Source organism: Elephantulus edwardii, unplaced genomic scaffold, assembly GCF_000299155.1.
Source record: "Elephantulus edwardii isolate Elephantulus edwardi_28Jun2011 unplaced genomic scaffold, EleEdw1.0 scaffold00062, whole genome shotgun sequence".
Lineage (NCBI taxonomy): Eukaryota > Metazoa > Chordata > Mammalia > Macroscelidea > Macroscelididae > Elephantulus > Elephantulus edwardii.
Window position 1 is genome coordinate 7,434,438 of NW_006399812.1, and position 19,478 is coordinate 7,453,915.

The 19,478-nt window shown below is 44.6% G+C and overlaps 1 pseudogene; it reads right to left on the reverse strand.

Annotated features, from left to right (window-relative positions):
• Positions 1-675: 675 nt before the first annotated feature.
• The window catches only part of LOC102869447, a 57,102-nt pseudogene continuing 38,299 nt past the window's right edge, over positions 676-19,478 (reverse strand).

Sequence of the window (19,478 nt, forward strand, 5' to 3'; positions counted from 1 at the left end):
ACATACTTTGGGCATGTGGCCAGGAGGGACTGGTCTTTGGAGGAGGACATTATGCTCAAAAGGGTGAAGGGACAGTGCAGGAGAGGAAGACCCTAGATGAAGTGCATTGACACAGTAACTGGGATAAGGTGGGTAGATGTGTTGGAGATGTGATTGGCTCAGGATAAGGCAGGCTTCAGAGCTTTTGTACACAGGGTCACACATGACTCGATGACACATGACAACAACAATTTAAAAAAATGGTTATAGGGATACATGGACAAGAAACTATGTAAAATTCAAGTCAGATGGAATGAAGGATATCATTGCTAATGTCAGATAAATCTTAGCAGAAATTCTAGGATGTCAGAAAGATGCTTACTTGTGTTTAATTGATTATGCAAAGGCATTTGACTGTATGAATCTTAACAAATTATGGATCACATTGAGAACAGAAAGTCAAGGACATTAATTGTGCTTGTGTGGAACCTGTACGTACATCAGGAGGCAGTCATAGAAACAACATGAGGGCTTTTTTTTTTTTAGCTATTGCAAAAAGCTTTATTGTTTCATTTGGTCCAAGGCGTGGGTGAGGGGCTTCTGGGTTGGTAAGATTCTATACCAGGGTGGGAAAGAGAAGCTTACTGCTGATGGCAGGGGGGAGGCAGAGGTCCCCCTGCAGGTCCCAGCAGGCCTCTAGTCATGCTTGAGGGTGAGACACTCAAAGAGATACTAACCCAGCCCAGCCTGGGGGCCGCCCATCTTCTAATGTTGGTCAGATGGTCACCCATCTTCTTCGGCAGTTTCACTTCCTCATCCAGGAAGTGGTTCTCTAGAAAGTCACAGAGATGGGGGTCAGTGTGGGCAGAACTCATGGCGTGCAGATCCAGAAGGGCTTGGTGTGGGTTCTTCTCCAAGGCCAGCACTGCTTCCATTGGCATCCAGGGTTTTACCCCACTCATCCTGGGGTGGCTTCTGGAGGTCTTGGAAGAGGACACGGACACCGTGCTGCTTTTGCAGCTTCAAGAGACTCGTGCTTCTCTTTCGGCCAGCTCGTGGAAGAAATGTCCCATGCCTTCCGAGGCCACAACATCATGGTCAAAATAAAAACCCGGAGAGAGGTAGGTGTAAGAGGCCCACAAGTGAAGGTTGATGCCGGCCTCACTTTGGAGGAATAATTTTGACAGATCTGAGAGCTCGTAGTTGGTCGAGATTTTGAGCCTAACAAAAAAACAGTGTTAGCTAGTCCTGAAAATAGGAGATGGCTAAGATGGTCCTGAGGTTACTACTGGAGATGAAGTTGGAGGGTAGTCGGAAGCTGGGGGTGGTCGGAAGCTGGGGGTGGGGAGTCGCCAGGTCTGTTCTGTTCAAACACTGTTTGAAGCAAGAGACACATCCACGGGACCTCTGGGGAACTCAAGGGCATATTTTGTGGTTTTAAATCAGGTAAGGTGCATCAGAATTGTATGCTTTCACAATACATATTTATTCTGAATGCTGAGCAAAGATTCTGAGAAATTGGGCTAAAGAAGAAGAATGTGGCATCTGGATTGGAAGATGTCTCATTAACAACTTCAGAAACACAATCATCTCCGCTGAAAGCGAGGAGAACTTGAAGCACTTAATGATGAAAATCACAGGCTATAGTATTCAGTGTGCATTACACCTCAACATAAAAGGAAAAAATATTCTCACAGCTGGGCCCATGAGCTACATCGTGATACACAGAGAGAAGACCGACGTTATCAAAGATCCCATTTTACTTGGATCAACACTTACGGAAGTAGCAGTGAAGAAGTCAAAAGAGGTATTGTGCTGAGCAAATCTGGAGCAAAGGGCCTCTTTAAAGTGTTAAAATTCAAAGCCTTCAATCATTTTGAAGAGTAAGATGTATCTGACCCAAGCCATGGTCTTTTCAATAGCCTCATATGCATGGAGGTAAATGGACAATGAATAAAGAAAAACAGAGAAGAACTGATTTGAGTTGTGATGTTGACCAAGAATAAGGAAAGTCCAGGTACCGTGAACTGACAAATGAATGAGGAAATTTGTCTGGAAAGAAGTCCGACCCACCAGAATGCACCTTTGCATCAACAGCAAGACTGGTGTCAGATACTTTGGCCATGGTATCAGGAGTCTCTGGAGAAGGAAGTCATGCTAGGTAAAGTCGAAACTCAGCAAAAGAGAGGATGATACTCAACAAAAGGGGTAGACATGGTGACTACAACAAAGAACGCATACCGGTACCTCTGACCAGGCCGTGTTCTGTTCTGTGTGCACGGGATGCTGTGAGTCAGAACCAACTTAATGGCATCTAACACTCACACTGATATCTCAACCTGCAGCCCTGGTAGTGCAATTGTTAAGTGAGGCACTTAAGTGAAAGGCTGTTGATCAAACCCACCAGATACTCTATGGAAGTATAAAAAGAAGTGGCAGGCTTTATTTTTGAAGGTCAGTCTTGAAAATCCTATGAGGCAGATATACTCTGTCCTATAGGGAGCTCTGGTGGCCTCCTGGTAAGAAGATGCACTGCAATCCCAAAGGCACGCAGTTTGAATCCACAAGAGAAGGATAGGCAATCTCCTCCTGTGCGATTTACTGCCTCTGAAAACCCACTGGAGGGTCAACTATGGGGCAGTTCTAACTTGATGGTACTCAACAACAATGCAACACCACCCCTCTAGCCTATAGGGTCACTATGAATTGGAATTGCCTCAAGGGCAATGAAATGTGCCCAATATTGCTTGGAATACACTTATTCTAAAAAGGTCTTGATTGTTTATCTGAAATATAAATTTAACTGGCAGTCCTGAACTTTCTGAATCTGTTTTGCTCCAGGGTACTATTCAGACACTGAGTACCAGGTCTGGCCCCACCGCAGGCCAGGAGCGTGGATCCAGGCTCTGACCACTTGGAATATGGCATTGTGTGGCTGGCTGATGGCAGCCCTGCAAATTATGTCCCTGAAATCAGCGAAGGAGCAAAGGCAGGACTTCCAAGTGGCATCTCCATCTGTCCTAGGGTCTTGCTGTAAATAAGGGGAAATGATGCTGCTGAAGATGTCGACTGCTAAGGGGCCTTGGCGTGGCCCTGGGAATTCACTTCCATGGCCTGGAGCCTGTGTTGGAGCTTCAATTCTGAAGCACTTGGCTTGTCGAAGTCTGAGATCTGTAGCTGAATTCAACTTCATTTAGATGGTTGACGTGGGCTCAGAGGCCTTTTGATTCCTTTCTGGCCAATAAACCAGCTCCCAGAAAAGAATACAGTAAGAATAAACTACAAAGTACAAGTCTTGAACTTTCTGAATCAAAATTTGCCAAATCTTGGTGGAGCCACGCATATAAATAGCTCATCGAGGCAAGGAGATGGGCAAAGTAGGACAAGGAGGGCAAGCAGATCCCTAGGGAGGCAGAGGTAGGGCAGAGGAGATACGCCTCAATCCAGTTTGGAGCCAGAGAGAGGTGAGAAGTAATACACACATCACATCTTTACCTTGAACTTTATATTGTTGTCAGCTGGAAGACTGAAGGCGAAGGGCGTTTTACTGCTTCTCAAGGCTCCCCCCAATACCCCTCTTCTTTACTTTTCCTTGAACCCTCGGCTTTAAGGGATGCACTCCCTCTTCAGTGTATTCAACTTCTGAGTAGGATACAGCCAGTAGGAGAAGCCACCTGGAATAGAAATCCAAATATGGATTTCTGCCACGAATCACCTCAGTTACAGCACCTAGGTCTCAACAGTTTATGTGAAATGAGTGGGTTTAAAGAGGAAAAGTTAAAACCAGGCAGAGCCTAATCTGGGCCAACAAGCAGCTATATATATCTTGATACAAGTCCTACAATCTCATACACTTCCGTTTTCTCATCTGTAAAATGGACATCTCAAGCGTTCCTTTTAAGTAGCAAGAGTAAAGTATTTAGATAATGCCTGCCTTGTGGTAGGTGTATTATATATATTATATATTATAATATATATTATATATATGTATTATTGCTGCTCACGGATATCATTGCTGACTTTTCTGCCAAATGCTATGTATTGCATTGTGCTCTTTTCCAAACTTGATGGTACCCGTAACAATCACAGGCTACCTTGGAGAGATTCTCTCCCCTTCCTGAGCAAAGCCGCAGGCTGGCCCGCTGAGCACCGTGTTGTCACGTTCTACAGGGAGGAATCTCTTGGCCCGCCTCCTCGTGACCATGGCCATGCATCTCCGTTCTTAGCAATATCTGAACCCATTTGTAATGATTTATGGTAATCACACTGGACAAGAGTTTGATGGCTATTAGGCCTCTTTATTTGGCTGGAAACCATTTGAAGCGTGAAGCTTCGTGAGGCAATCAGTGCCAGCACCATTATGAAGCATCCTTGTGTTTGGAACCAATTTGGGGTGTCATCTTTTATATCACCGATTATTCATCTTCATAATCTGAGTCCTTGGGATCTGTTCTCAAGTCGTGGTGTCAGAAGGACAGCCAGCAGAGCCAACCCCCCCAACACACACACACACACACACACACACACACACACCCCAGGCAGCCAGGCAAGCCTGTCCTAAGGGAAACACGATGCCCAAAGTCAAACGTATTCTACTGAGATCCTTTTATTAACTTTTAAATAGGACAAAGACAATTTCTCCAGAATGAGGGAATGTCAGCCTGATGCGGAAGGCATCCATTCACAGTGCCCATGGCTTTCACTCATGTGACTGGTGACAAAGAAAAGCATCACCAGATCGTAACTGGGGTCAAATACAAACCATCACTGTTGCAGGCAAAGGACCATGACTGGGATGTGCAAACCAGCACAGACTGGGAGAATTTGCAGGACGGATTCTGGGGCTTGAGTCACCGGGCTGCATGGTGACCTGGCAGCCATGAGTCAGTTACCAGGACCCCAGCTTTTAACTTATACCAGGACCCCAGCTAATAAGTGGCTAATTTCTGCAAATCATTAGGAACATACCTAGGCTAGTTCTCTGGTTCTTCCTTACAAGCCTGAGGGCAAATTGCCTTCTCAGAGCCAGCCTGGGATTTGTAATCTCTCAACTGCATTCTTTCTAAGAACTGGTTTACTGGTCACGAAGAAGTCAAAAGGCATCTGAGCCCACGTCAGCCATCTAAATGAAGTTGAATTCGGCTACAGATCTCAGACTTCGACAAGCCAAGTGCTTCAGAATTGAAGCTCCAACACAGGCTCCAGGCCATGGAAGTGAATTCCCAGGGCCACGCCAAGGCCCCTTAGCAGTCGACATCTTCAGCAGCATCATTTCCCCTTATTTACAGCAAGACCCTAGGACAGATGGAGATGCCACTTGGAAGTCCTGCCTTTGCTCCTTCGCTGATTTCAGGGACACAATTTGCAGGGCTGCCATCAGCCAGCCACACAATGCCATATTCCAAGTGGTCAGAGCCTGGATCCACGCTCCTGGCCTGTGTTGGGGCCAGACCTCGTGCTCAATGTCTGAATGACACCCTGGAACAAAACAGCCACGAAATTCTATCAGTCAGGATCTCGCAAGCTGTGCCTTTGCTGTGCCAAAATAGCCGGATTAAAATGTGAAACAGCTAATGAATGGGCCAGATGTTCCACTTTCCACCGTGACACAATTCTCTGTCATTTTCCCACTTTCCATCTAAATGTTTTAGAATTATATATCTAAATAAAAATTTTAAAAATTATTTACATAGGAGAGCACTGGTGGCCTAGTGGCAAGAAACTGTACTACAATCCCAGAGGTACACGGTTCAAATCCACCAGATGCTCTGCTGGAGAAAGAGGGACAATTTCCTCCTGTACCAGTCAGATCTGATTTGACGGTACATGCACAAAAAATAATAATAATAAAATAAATCATTTACATGCACACACACACTCTAGCTCCTTTCCTGATTACTTCAACCTATCCTCATAAATAGACAAAAAGGACAAACAAATACATCTTGAAGAAAATGCAACCAGGGTGCTTCTTAGAGGCAAGGATGATAAAACTTCGTCTCTCATACTTTGGGCTTGTTGTTTTGAGGGGCCGGTCAATGGACAAGGGCATCATGCTTGGAAAGGTGAAGCATCAGCGAATGAGAGGAAGGCTCTCAACAAAATAGATTGACACGAGTATCTCGATGAGCTCAAGTGCATCCGGGATGAGGATGGAGCAGGACAGAGCAGGGTGCAGATCTACGGAGTCATAGTCGATGGCACCTAACAGCCACACCAACTCACACGCAAACCTACGAAATTATGTTATGCGTGCCTGTTTTTTAAAAGAAGAAGTAGACACATTCCATATAATTGTTGTTGTTCTTGTTATGTACAGTCGGTGGAGTCAGGACCAACCCACAGCTGACCCTCCAGCAGGTTTTCAGAGGCAGTTAATCACACGGGAGGAGACGGCCCATCCTTCTCCCACGGAGCAGCTAGTGGATTCGAACCATGTACCTTCATGATTGCAGTGCAGCTTCTTGCCAGTAGGCCACCAGAGCTGTTATTGTTTGCTGTTGTGTGCCATGGAGTCAGAACTGACCCATAGCTGATGCTCAGGCAGGTTTTCAGAGGCAGTTAATCACTTGGGAGGAGACTGCCCATTTTACTCCCACAGAGCAGCAGGTGGACTTGAACTGCATGCCTTTGGGATTGCAGCGCAGCTTCTTTCCACTAAGCCACCAGTGCTCCCTTACCAGAATAAGACCACGGAGAGGCAAGCTGGATTCTTGGCCTTGGGCCCATGTTGGGACCCCCTGTACAGACTCCTGATCCTCTATGGTCTCCAAGACCCTACTTTCTGCGGCCCCCCCAACCCCCGCAGCTAATTGCCCTTTCTAAAATCAGCCATGACTAGAACCCCTGGAATTCTGTCAACATTTACTTTAATGAGAAAGAACAATAAGGAAGTAATTACCTGGACAAGGAGCCCTGGGCTGCCTGAGCCTGGCTGGTCTGATTCACTATGCCTCCTCTTTGTTTGGAAGCTCAGATTGACCTTAATGATGTGAAATAAAGTGGCTTCAAGCATCGCCTGACACTAATGGGACCTGGACACCCTTTATTTAAATAGACTCTCAACTATGTAGGCACATCCCTGTCATGTGGACACCCACTTGCTAGGTTTGCGACACTTTAACTGCTCCTGGTAATTGGGCTTCATCAAACTTTAGCCATTACACTGTCTCCATTTAGAGGAAAATTCACTGTTTTTAATATCCATTGGCAAAATTCAGCTTTTATTGTCATGGAGAAATCTTATGAAACAGAAGCAGATAATAAGGAAGATAATGTACGTTCAGAGATTTTGGGGCTCCTTTTGCCCCTTCTACCACCACTGCCCTGCCCGGGAGGGAGGGGGCCCGAGGACAGCACGGCACACACTGACGGTTTCACACCATTTGCTCTCTGATTCGATTACCAAAACCTGTCCAGGACTGAGGAAGGGCCGGGGTGGGGAGGGAAACACCGTAACCAGGAAGTGGTTTGTAGTCATCAGCCCACCGTGGGGTTGAGGACGGGGATGGCTACATCCTGCGTGATGGTCCAAACCTGGGAGGTGATGGAGCCAGGTGTCCACCTGACCCACCTTGTTCCCAGGCCAGGCCTGGGAGCATCTTATGGCATCAGTGAACTCAAAGCATGACCCCTCACCTGAGAACAAAATGCCAGGCTTCTGCCCTCTTTACTTGTTTGCTCTCACCCACACCCAGAGCTTAGATGATGCTGCAGGACAGACTGGGACCCAATGTTGGCTCTGAGGCTACCATATCAAGCTCCAACCACCTCCTCAACCATCTGCACCTTGGTGAATCAAGCTCAATACAACTCGGGGGCTTCCCCACCTGTCCCCACCTGCTCCTCTGCCAGTGCTCCCTGTACGACGCTGGATTTCCCATTCCTCTGGTGCATCAGCCAGAAACCTAGAAGGTGTCTGTGTTTCCTTCAGGATGCAGCTATCCCAGACACTGTGGGGCCTCCTTATCCCTTCCACTCAGGACTAATTCTGCCAATGGGGTTGGCTGACAGCTTCCAGTTGTCACTATTCGTCTACAGAAGCCTGGGAAAGCAATTCTTCCTATGTAAGGCAGGCCGAAGAGCCAAGAGCGGCCTTTAGACCATGGCTAGAGCTTGTGGCCACATTTTCTAAGGTGTATGTTTTGCATCATGTAACCCTCAAGATTAACTTCTACAGTGACCCACAGGCAGGTCTGGTTTCACGACATTGGACCTGTGTGGTCCAGTAGTTGGACTTAAAATGAGTTAAAGTCTCTGCAATCTTTATTTGGAAGACTGTTGTTTTTAGATGCTATCAAGTTCACTACATTGTGATCCTATGAACAAAAGATCCCAGCCTTGTGCTGTCCTGTGCCGTGCTCACAATCTCTGCCATCTTCACAATCTCAGTCACGCTCAAGCCCATTACTAGTCATCGCATCAAGCCATATCATTAAAGGTCTTCCTCTCCAACTTTTCCAAGGACTGGCCTCTCCTGGTAACATGCTCGAAGTGTGAGGACATGTCACCATCCTTGCCTCTAAGGACACCCTGGTTGCACTTCTTCCAAAACCAGACTTATTTGTTCTTTTGACTGTCCATGGCATAATCAGTGCTCTTCGCCAACCCCACAATGCAAAGGCAGCGTTTTCCTTGATCCTCCTTATCTGACTTTCAGATGCATCGGGAATAGTTGAAAATACCATTGCTTAAAAAAAAAATACCATTGCTTAGCTCAGAATCACCCTAGTCTTTAAACTACTTGCAAATGACGCAGCAGGGCCTGTCCAAGGGGTAATAATCAACTCAACAAGAACCCTCCATTGGCTGCCATCTCTTCCCCACTTCCATCCGGCATTTCCTGGCCCCCAGGTAAACCCCTTCCACCCAAATCCTTGCCTTCCAGTCTGCTTCTGGGGAAGCCAACCAAAATTCCACTGGCAGCATTTCTCTGCAATCTGGCATCCTCTGGCTCTCCTTCCTCATCTGGTCATAGAGCTTGATCTCCCTCATGGAGTCAAGTCTCTCCAAGTCTATGGTTTCTGTCACTTAATAGCCAGGGGCTGTTTGTTTAGTTGACTTTCTAACAGAAACTTGATCATGAACCTTTGCTGCTTAAAAGATTACAATGGAGCATTGTTGGAAGGAGGTGATGATTCACAAGGCCCATTATACTCTTCTTTCTACATTTTGTGTATATTTTATAAATCCAGAATAAAAGATGACATCATAAAAAGAATCTCAATTGCTGTCCTTTGTTCTGATGGTGACAGGCTAAATCGAGATGATGCTGGAGGCCCTGCCTGGTCTGACAGCGGAGCTTTCCTCCTGTAGTCTGCCACTCGGGGCTCTTTCCTGAAAACGGGCTGTTTTTTCTCTCCTTCCACATCCTCTACAGAGAAGGCCCTTCCTCACACATCTTACTCCTCTCCTCCACTACCTCTCTGATTCTCTCTTGATTTTTCCCCCTTGTCTGTAAAACAAAGGTAATAATTTACCAGTTTCCTCATAGAATGAAAGCCGATAATATATACAAATAAAAGTGTCTGGCAAAAAAAGCGAGTACTCAGTGGCCATCAACCAACAGAAGGGATGTCAGCCTTTCTGTTTGCTGTACTGTGGTGGCTCGTGGGTTGCTGTGGCACTGGAAGCTATAACATCATTATTTCAAGTACCAGTAGGGCCAGTCGTGGTGGACAGGTTCAAACAGTTTCCAAAGTAAGAGACAAGAAAAAAGGCAATCAGGTGGCAATCGACTCCTTGTTATGTGCCATCGATTCAGAACTGACTCATAGTTGACTCTCCAGTGGGTTTTCAGAGGCAGTTAATCATACAGGAGGAGATTGCCTATTTTTCTCCCATGGCGCAGCTGGTGAATTTGAACTTAGAGCCTTTGGGTTGGCAACACAATTCCTTACCACTAAGCTACCAGGGTGCCCCTAAAATAGTTAGCTGATTAAAGCCCTATGAATTACAACAGAATATTGTCCAATATAGTACAGGAAGATGGCCACTCTGTGTTGGAAGACTCTTAAAATACACAATGCAGACATTGAACTTGAGCTTTGATTGTGAACTTGTACACCAATGACTGTGAAAAGGATATAGGACTGACTGAGTAATGTTATGTTTTGTCTACATGTGGTGACTGTGACTTGGAATCTCCTTGATGGCAACCAATAACAACATTCATTAGTGTAGAAATGGTGCTGTCCCTTCCAGTCTATGAATAAAGTTGACATCCCAAGAAGACTCATCATGTGGCTTCAAATGCCCCTGGATTGCCTCCCTTTTGACCTTGAAGTAAATGGAAGGGCACTGAACAAGAGCACTGAGTGCAAAGCAACCAGAAGTTGTCCACCAGCAAACCAGTTACAGTCAGAATCAAGCAACCTTTGAAGACATCGAGAGCCCACGAACGTGAAGCATGATCACCACATTTGAGGGACTCAAGACAAATGGTGTCCTTCAATGAACCCGAAGTCCAAGCCCATACCAGTGTACTCACTTGATTTCTTCCTGTTGCTTTTGGTTTTAATACAATGGTCACACATTTAACTGAGCCCCCCCTAAGTTCACAGAATCAACCAGGATGTCCAACACTCCTGTAATCCAGCAGCTTCTTTAGCTGTGTGATGATCTGATGATTGTGCGACATGTGCATACAAATCCCACGTGTTGTGGTTCTGGGGTCAAAGTGCGCTAGAGGGAAGAAGGAGCGGGCAACTGTAGGCGGTTACCAGATGCCCAACTGTGTCAGCCTCTGTGCTAACCTTCTGAGATCCTTGGCACCTGCCGGCTCGTTAACTGACTGTCACTCTTCCTGTAAAATGCTGAGGCTCAAAAAGAGTCAAGAAATCTGTTCAAGGTCACACAGATGAGATTCAAGACCAGGACTCACTGATACTGAGTCTGGACATTTTGTCCAAGATCAGCAGTTCCAAAACTCATGATTCCTGGACCCCATCCTCGTATTCCTAGTTCCTAAAACTGGAGGTGGGCCTAGGAGTTTGTGTTTGAAACCTTCCCTGGGTGACTCTCAAGATAAGCTAAGTTTGTAAACCACTTATAGGGATCACTGTTTACTAAATACAAATGGCCCCATTCAATTATATTGATGGGCTTGATCTAGTTTAACCACTGATGTTAAATAAGGAAATATCTATTTCAAATCCTGCCTTATTTTAACTTATTTCAAATCCAGCCTTTTGGTATCTCTGTATGCAAAATGTTTGACTGCATTTCTACCCTAAGACAGCATTTACTCCACTGTTAGTGTTCACTGTAGGCCCCTCAGACCCCATGCTCTTTCTTGAACTGTGAGCTCTGAGATGGTTAGAAATGGAGTGTTTTATTGTCTCACCTGGCACAGAAAGACATCTGCCTCAGCCAGTCTAAGTAACTTGATAAGAAGGCATTTTCCTTGTCATCTTCCAATTTCATAGCAACGATTTTCACTCCTAGAATTCTCTAGATTCCTCTTTTGGCAGCTCAGACTGGGAACTGCATTAAAGATACAGTTCTCTGCCTTCCAAGACTTTAATAGACTAAACTCCTGGGAAGCTTTCTAGAGCAGAACCATCTTAGTTGCCAGAACAGTGAGTGTGAAGAAACACAGGAGAGAGGTTGCTGCTTATGAAAAGGAGACTTACTGAGCTTCTAAATTGTTGTTATTGTTGCTAACTTCTTGTCCTGGTTTTGATTTGGTTTGAATGCTGGATTATGCTTCTATCAAATCCCTTACTCAATTCAAAACTTGGGCTTACAATAAGTACTACTTTTAATAAGTCAAGGAGCCTACTTAACATAGTGACTTGTTTCATATAGATTGTATTTCTGTTGTTGTTATGTGCTGTTGAGTCACCTGCGACTCATAGTGACCCTATGTACAACAGCCCTATACCCTGCTCTATCCTGTGCCAATCTTATTGTCTCTGACACACCTACCCCCTTTACACTAGTCACTGAATTAATCCATCTCATCGAGGGTCTTCCTTGCCTGTGCTGTCCCTCCACCCTCCCAAGCATGACATCCCTCTCTAAGGGCTGGTCCCTCCTTGCAACATGTCCAAAGTACGAAGCTTCAGAATCCTTGCCTCCAAGGATAAAGCCTGCTTTCACCCTCTCCAGGTCAAACCTGTTTGTTCTCTTAGCAGCGCATGGTATATTCAATACTCTTCTCCAGCACCACAGCTCAAAGGCATCAATTCTGCTTCTATCATTCCGAGTCATTGTCCAGCTCTCTGATGCATAGCAAGTGATTGCAAAGACCATGGCCTGTATAAGGCACACCTTAGTCTCAATACTGACATCGTTGCTCTTCATTACTTTGGAGAGGTCTGACAGCAGACTTCCCCAATGCAATTAAAAAACCCGAAGAAGATTTCTCTTTACTAACCCTTTTCTGTTCCATTGCTACCTACAGAAAGCCTTGAAGAGCAATAACTAATAGCAAAAAGAAATGGTTAAGTCCTTTGAGAAAATAATATCCAATGTGTTTGCTTTCCCACTGCCTTTGAGTTGAACCTGGCTGATAATAACCCTCCACGGTAAATATTTATGGGAGGAGACTCGCCATCTTTTTTCCAGAGTGGCTCAGGAACTCAAAATCTTTCAGTTAGCGCTGTGACTTATCATTTACTACACAACCAGAGGTCCTTGAAAAATATGCTGCTGTTGTTGTTGTTATGTACCATTGAGTCACCTGCAACCCATAGTGACCCTATGTGCAATAGCTCTAAAGCCTGCCCTGAGCCAGTCTCACTGACTCTGACACACTAACCCCCATTGGCCCAGTTACGTTGTCAATCCATCTCAACTGGGACCTTCCTTTCCTGCACTGTCCCTCCACCCTTCCAAGATGATGTCCTTCTCCAAGGACTGGTCTCTCATGGCCATGTGTCCAAAGTATGTGAGACAGAGCTTTTAAATCCTTGCCTCCAAGGAGAAACTTGGTTTCATCCTCTCCAAGACAGACTTGTTTGTTCTGTTGGAGGGCCATAATATGTTCAATACTCTTCTCCAGCACCACAACTCATAGGCATTGATTCTTCTTCTGTCATCCTTAGTCATTGTCCAGCTTTCTGATGCATAGCAAGTAACTGCAAAGATCAGGTGCACCTTAGTCTCCAGACTGACATTGTTGCTCCTCAGTACTCAGGAGAGGTCCCTGACAGTAAATTTTCCTAGTGTAAATAGACACTTAAAAATAGATTGTTGATTCTCCTACCTAAACTTGGCAGGAAAAGTATAAAAAAATTTCCATAAAATTAAATAATATCTGTTTTTTAAATCTGAGAAAGGCAATGTCATGAATTGAATTGTGTCCTGCAAAATACATGTATACAGGATATCATGGATATGTTCACCTATTTCTTCTCATTTTGAGTCTTGCCACATCAACAAATGAAGATGAATCAAGATGAATGGTGAAACATCATCTCATTGACTTTGAGCATATTGAGACATCATTCTGAGCAGACGGTCAGCAAAAGAGAGGAAGACCCTCAGTGAGATAGATTGCCACCACAATGGACTTGAACAGGACAGAGATCATAAAGATACCACAGGGTAGGGCAAGATTCAGAACTGTAGTTCATAGGGTCGCTATGAGTCCTAATTGACTCAATGGCACCTGTTAATAACAACAGTGATATAATATGGATACTACTACATAATGATTCCTCATGATCTAAAAACAAAATAGTTCTCATACCATCACAACCCTAATTGGATGGACTGAGAGTTTCCCAAAGGTGTGGTCTATAAATACATTTTAGATCACTAGCGATCAAAGAGGAAGAATGCGGAACCAAAGGGGGGGGGGAAGGAAGGGGAGGGGAATAAGGTCGACCAAGAAAGAATTTCCAGGAGTAGAGTGCATCCCTCTGGACTCAGATGTTTGCTCCAGGGAGCTCCTTGACACCAGGCACAACCAGCAAACATGGAGATCTCGAGAGAACACTTGACCTATGAAGGAAACAGAAAGAACGTGGGCTTTCCCCTAGAGCTAACAGTCGGCATTTGGACTTCTACTCTCCTAAACTGTAAGAGATAACATTTCTGTTTGTTAAGGCCATTTGTTTGTAATATTTCTGCCATATTATCACAGCACTAGACAACACAGGCAGATAAACCGAGATGGCAATATAAATGATGACAAAATATGCAGAAGTAGACTTTCAATCATTCATTCCTGTCTCTACCATGTCAACAGCGCCTTGTGGTTGTTGCAAATCATTCAACTGAAAGGTTTGAACTCACTCAAAGACCCCTTAGAAGACAGACTTTGATCTGCTTCCAAAATAATCAACTAATGAAAACCTTAAGGAGTAAAAATATTTGTTTAAATACTCTGACACACACAAGGTCATCTTGAGACATAGTTGGCTTTATTAAAACCATGTCACCAACCCAGCTGATGGTTCCCACTGAAGTGTAGGGTTTTTTTAAATTGATTTGATTTGCCTAAGTGACATCAGACTGCACATTGGCACTGCTTGTATAATCTGTGGGACGCAATCATGTTTGTTTAATGTCTATTAATCTTCTTTTCCTAAGTCGTCATTTTGAACCTGGCCTTGAAGACAAGCCAGGTCACTCCCCAAGGATTTAACCACCGTGGTCTTTTTTATATAATGGGAACCGAAGATCAACTGACCACATCTTGAAGGATAACTAGGAAAACAGATTGTCAGGCCACATTCTCTTCAGGGACCAATTAACCAGCGGCTTCACTGTGGGCTGCACAGCCTGGGCAGTGCTGAGTCCTCTCACCTATTAAAAGAATGTGTTGCTGGCAGACGACTTCCCTGGCAAGCTTCCTGAGCCATCCACTTCTCAGCGTCAGTGATTGTTTTTGTTAGCACTGTGGGCTGGCCTGTACAGCAGGTCCAGGACTGGTGACAGGGTACTTCCCTCACTTCCTCGCCGGGGTGATCGTCAGTTATCATCCACAGGACCCTGTAAGTCACTGTCAGCTCAGTATCTGTCAGCTCGGATACATCACTCCACCAAGAACTCTTTCCCACCTCCTCTAATCTTTCCTCCTGTGTCAGCCCACCAGCTCCGTGTGCTGCTAGACCTGGATGAAAAGACATCCAGTGGGCACAGAGCCTAGGGGCCCAGGGCACTGTTGGGGGTTTCTTCTCAGTGAAAGGAATTTCAGTGGCCCAAGTCCTTGTCCATGCACTCTGGAAAGTGGTTGGCCTTTTTTTGGCAAGATTGTCCATGGGTGCTCCCAGATCCTTCCAAAGTTTTGGAAGAACTTTAAGAACTCTCAATTTATGAAAACCTGAATTGCTAAAGAGAGTATCTCAGTGGAGTGTCAGCTTTTATTCATGCAGCTTGGGATCCAAGGAGCTTCTTCAGTGTGGAGATTAGTGTATTCCACGAAATCTGACTCTTGTTCTTCCATCCGGTGGTTTTTCAGGTTACTCAATCACCTCAAATTCTCAGGGGTGTTAATCTGGCTGATGATATATCTGTGGGTATTTTTTTCCAATGGTATATCAACGTTTCATGCAAGATCGTCTTTCATGTGTATGTGTGTTCACAATGCCACAAAGCTGTCTCCTACCACCAGAAACCCCAATCTTGGAGACAGAGGGTAGAACAGGAAAAGCAGGAGATTTATTATATACTCTCTGGTGGCCTAGTGGCAAGAATCTGAGCCGCAATCCTGAAGGCACATGGTTTGAGGCTGCTCCGTGGGAGAAGGATGAGCAGTCTCCTCCCATGCAATTAACTGCCTCTGAAAAGCCTCTGGAGGGTCATTTATGGGCCAGTTCTGACTCCACAGTGCACAACAACATATGGAAGACAGGCAGCACTATGGAAAGTTATGCTGCAAACATTAAGACATCATCTCTCTAGCAGTTCAAATCCCTCCCATGTAATTATAGCCTCCAAAAACCCTCTGGAGGGTGAGCTGTGAGTGGGCTCAGACTTGACAACAATGACTTTGAGTTGAGTTTATATAGAAGACAGGCGGTGTGACCTTCCTCTATCTGTCTCAGGGATGAGAAGATTTGAAAGAGTATTCATAAGTGAGGGTAAGGGCATGGGGAGACCTAATGTCTATTTAGTTCTTTTAGGAGCGAACTCACTCACTTATTGCCGGTCACTTCAGAATTTAATCACAGCTCCATTGGGTTTCCAAGACAATGTATAGCATGAGAGGAGATTGCCCATCTTTCTCCTGTGGAGGTGTTAATAGATTCGAACCACCTGAGAGGCATGTTAGGAGAGAAATATAGGGCTGTCTTTGGAAAAGGTTGTTATTGTTGATTGCCGTCGAGTCAAGCACGACTCACAGTGACCCTATGAACAAAAGTGCTGTAGCCTTTCTATAACTATCATCATTTCTCCAAGTTCATAGAGTTTCCAGAGGCATGTTGTTTAGGAAGCAGATGCCACAGGCGTATTCAGATCACTGGGTGTACACAGATAGCATCCAAGATGGCATTTATCCATTTTTTAGGTGTTTAATCATCACAGGACATGTGCTCTAAGTTTTCTTCCATCAAGATGCCATCTACTTGGTGAGATATTTAGCCATTATGGGACATGCCCCGTGACCTCTTCCTCATCGCTGCTCTGCATGTCTAGAGAAAGGCCACCCTTCTTCTGTGTATTCATGGCACCTGAAAGGTCTTTTTAGAGTTCTAAACTGAGAATTGTTAGGAAAGCCAGAGATCAATAGAAGAAACAGCTCGGGCTACATAAGTTGACTCCCAGCCTGTTCAGGGGTGTGACCTGCACTGATAGGGACGCAGGAAAAATAATTTACTTTTTTTTTTCACCTGATCTACACTTGGCTATCTAACCTGTGGCCTCCAGACTTGAACCAGTAACCTATTATACCTGCCAACCTTGATGGACTTGTTAGTTTCCAAAATCAGCCATCTGTGACCCTGCTATTCCCCGAAGCGATCAAGGTCCACAGCCAGGAGCCTGACTGCTGATGGCTTGTATTCTTCAACCTTCTCAAAAGGCTCTCTCTACTCAATGTGGCATCATTATTAAAAAGGAAAAAAAAGAAAATAAAGGGAAAAAAAGGCCTCTCTCTTGAGTTTGGGCCTATAAACTGGAGACTAGGGAGCCCCCAAAAGCACGTGAGGCATCTCCTTGAAGTAATCTTTCTTTCTCTCTTGTTGCTACATGTGGTTAAGTCAGAACTGACTCATAGCTGACCTAAAAATGGGTTTTCAGAGGCTGTAAATTGTACAGGGGGAGATTGTTCATCTTCTACCATAAAACAGCTAGGGAATACCAATAGCATGTCTTTGAATTAGCAGTGCTTTGTGTTCTTACGTGCTGCCCATTCAGAACTGACTTGTAGCTGATTAGCTGAGCCTCCAGTGGGTTTTCAAAGACTGTATGTCAAATGAATGAGGTGATTGACAATCTTTCTCCCAAGGAGATTCTAATTCCCTACCTTTTGGTTGATAATGCAACTCCTTACAACTAGGCCACCAGAGCTGTTGAGTGAGTATGACTCATAGCAACACTATGAACAACAGACCTGAATCCTGTTCTAGCCTGTTCCATCCTCACTATCTCCAATACTCTTGAATCCATTGCTACAGTCACCATGTTAATCTATTCCATCAGGGGGTGGGGAGGGTGTGGGGTGTCTTCCTTTATGTTGCTGACCCTTCTTCACCTTTCCAAGCATGATATCTCTTTCCAAGGAATAGCCCAAACATGCCCAAAGTATATGAGGTGAAGTTTCACCACCCTTGCCTCTAGAAAGTACTCTGTCCAAGTACTTTGTCCAAGACAAATCTGTTTGTTCTTTTCTCAGTGCATGGATATGTAGTACTCTCCTCCAATACCATGACTCAAGGGTATCAATTCTTCTTCCGCCATCCTTATTCATTTTCCAGCTCTCAGATGCATAGCAAGAGACTGAAAAGACCATGGCTTGAATCAAGCATACCTTGGTCTTTAAATTGACATCATTGCTCTTCAGGACTTTAGAGAGGTCCCTGTATTTTTTCCTTGGATGTGGGCTTAAATGTATGTGTATAAAATCAGTCACTGTCAAGTTGATATTTACACATGGTGGCCTTCTGTGTGCCAGAGTAGACTTGTATATAGGGTTTTCTTTTTCAAAGCAATTCAACTTTTTTAAAAAATTTCCCTTCGTTCATTATTGCACTTTTCTCCCCTCCCTCCCCTCCTGCCCCCAAGAAAACTCCCCTCTTGGAAAAGTAAAAGAAAAATTCCTTCATTGCTTTACAATCCTTCCCCCCAGGTCCACTCCACTATGCAGCCTTCGCTCTGGACTCCTGCCATGACAAAAATACCTAATCACATATCTCTTTTAGACAGTTTTCTCCCTCATCTATTTTCAATGTTAAATATTTAACCCATCTTTCTCAGTCTCCCCCACCCAACCCCAAGGTCACTCCTGTTTTACAACAGTGGCACCATGCAGTATTTGTCCTTTTGTGACTGAGATACTTCACTCAGCATAATGCCCATTTTTAATAATATTGCATGAGTTCCTTGTTTTTCAATGCAGCACAGTATTCCATTGTGTGAATATACCACAGCTTCTCTATCCATTCATTTGTTGGTGGGCACGTAGGTTGTTTCCAACTCCTTGTGCAACCCGACATTTTAAAAAAGAAATTAGAACCCTTAAAAATATCTCTTCTTCCTTTGATTGACAAGTTTTGGGCTAATGGGACATGGTCCCTCTGTATCCCTTTGCAAAGTTTTTTCTAATAAATCTCTTTACAAGTCATGGGGGATGGGAATAATTTCTTTTCCTTTTGTTGTTGAGCATATACATGGCAAAACATACATCAACAGTCTCTACATGACCACTTAGTGTTGTTATGTGCCGTCGAGTCGCTTGTGACTCAATAGCAACCCTATCTATGTACAACAGCCCTGAACCCTGCTCTATATTGTGCCAATCGCACTGCCTCTAACACACCCATCCCAATTACCCCAATCACTTAGTGTTACTGATCATATTTTTTGAGTTGTGCAACCCTCCCTTACTGAGTTTTTCTTTTACTGTTAACATAAACTCATTGGATTCCATTTTCTTATCTAATCTTTCAACTTGCTATTGTAAATTTAAGCTTATATAAATTGTTTTTGTTATTCCTACTTTGGGGCCAGAGCTGACCTTCTGGAGGGTTTTCAGAGACAGTTAATTGCAGGAGAGGAGATGGCCCATCTTTCTCTCTGAAGCAATTGGTGGATTCAAACCTTATGCCTTCAGGATTGTAGCACAATTTCTTACTTACTAATGTAAAAGGGTTCAAAAAAGGGTCACCAGAAGTAAATGTTGTTGTTATGTGCCATTGAGTCGCTTGCGACTCATAGCAACCCTATGTACAACAGCCCTAAACTCTGCTCTGTCCTGTGCCAATCGCACTGCCTCTGACACACCCATCCCGATTATCCCAGTCACTGAATCAATCCACCTCATAGAGGGCCTTCCCCTCCTGCCCTCCACCTTCCCAAGCACGATGTCTCTCTCAAAGGACCGGAAC